Source organism: Chiloscyllium plagiosum, unplaced genomic scaffold, assembly GCF_004010195.1.
Source record: "Chiloscyllium plagiosum isolate BGI_BamShark_2017 unplaced genomic scaffold, ASM401019v2 scaf_13945, whole genome shotgun sequence".
Lineage (NCBI taxonomy): Eukaryota > Metazoa > Chordata > Chondrichthyes > Orectolobiformes > Hemiscylliidae > Chiloscyllium > Chiloscyllium plagiosum.
The window spans coordinates 13,245-14,757 of NW_025209828.1; the positions used below are offsets into that span (position 1 = coordinate 13,245).

General features: G+C 67.3%; 1 protein-coding gene across 1 annotated transcript in view; it reads right to left on the bottom strand.

Annotated features, from left to right (window-relative positions):
- LOC122546831 (nesprin-2-like) overlaps positions 1-1,513 on the bottom strand; it is a gene marked incomplete at its 3' end in the record, with an annotated part of 15,136 nt that overhangs the window by 13,111 nt on the left and 512 nt on the right. The window lies entirely within an intron of this gene.

The window sequence follows — 1,513 nt, forward strand, 5'->3', positions numbered from 1 at the left end:
GACAGGGCACAGGGGGATCACCGCGACAGGGCACAGGGGGAATCACCGCGACAGGGGGATTCACCGCGACAGGACACAGGGGAATCACCGCGACAGGGGGAATCACCGCGACTGGGGGAATCACCATGACAGGTCACAGGGGGATCACCGCGACAGGGGAATCACCGCGACGGGGCACAGGGGGATCACCGCGACAGGGGAATCACCGCGACGGGGCACAGGGGGACCACCGCGATGGATCACCGCGACAGGGCACAGGGCGATCACCGCGATGGGGCACAGGGCGATCACCGCGACGGGGCACGGGGGAGATCACCGCGACGGGGCACAGGGGGATCACCGCGACAGGGCACAGGGGGATCACCGCGACAGGGGGGGGTACCGTGACAGGGCGCAGGGGGATCACCGCGACGGGGCACTGGGAGATCACCGCGACGGGGCACAGGGCGATCACCGCGACGGGGCACAGGGCGATCACCGCGACGGGGCACAGGGGGATCACCGCGACAGGGGGGATACCGTGACAGGGCACAGGGGGATCACCGCGACAGCGCACAGGGGGACCACCGCAACAGGGGGTCACCGCGACAGGGTACAGGGGGATCACCGCGACAGTGGACGGGGGATCACCGCGACAGAGGACAGGGGGATCACCGCGACAGGGCACAGGGGGATCACCGCGACAGGGCACAGGGGGAATCACCGCGACAGGGGGGTCACTGTGACAGAGGACAGGGGGATCACCGCGACAGGGCACAGGGGGATCACCGCGACAGGGCACAGGGGGATCACTGCAACAGAGGACAGGGGGATCACCGCGACAGAGGAAAGGGGAATCACCGCGGCAGGGCACAGGGGCATCATCGCGACAGGGCACAGAGGGATCACCGCGACAGAGGACAGGGGAATCACCGCGGCAGGGCACAGGGGGAATCACCGCGACAGAGGACAGGAGGATCACCGCGACAGAGGACAGGAGGATCACCGCGACAGGGCACAGGGGGAATACCGCGACAGAGGACAGGAGGATCACCGCGACAGAGGACAGGAGGATCACCGCGACAGAGGACAGGAGGATCACCGCGACAGAGGACAGGAGGATCACCGCGACAGAGGACAGGAGGATCACCGCGACAAGGGCACAGGGGCATCACCGCGACAGGGCACAGGGGCATCACCGCGACAGGGCACAGGGGCATCATCGCAACAGGGCACAGGGTGATCAACGCGACAGGGCACGGGGGATTACCGCGACAGAGGACAGGGGGATCACCGCGACAGAGGACAGGGGAATCACCGCGACAGAGGACAGGGGAATCACCGCGGCAGGGCACAGGGGCATCATCGCGACAGGGCACAGGGGGATCAACGCGACAGGGCACAGGGGGATCAACGCGACAGAGGACAGGGGAATCACCGCGACAGAGGACAGGAGGATCACCTCGACAGAGGACAGGAGGATCACCGCGACAGGGCACAGGGGTAATCACCGCGACAGGGCACAGGGGATCAC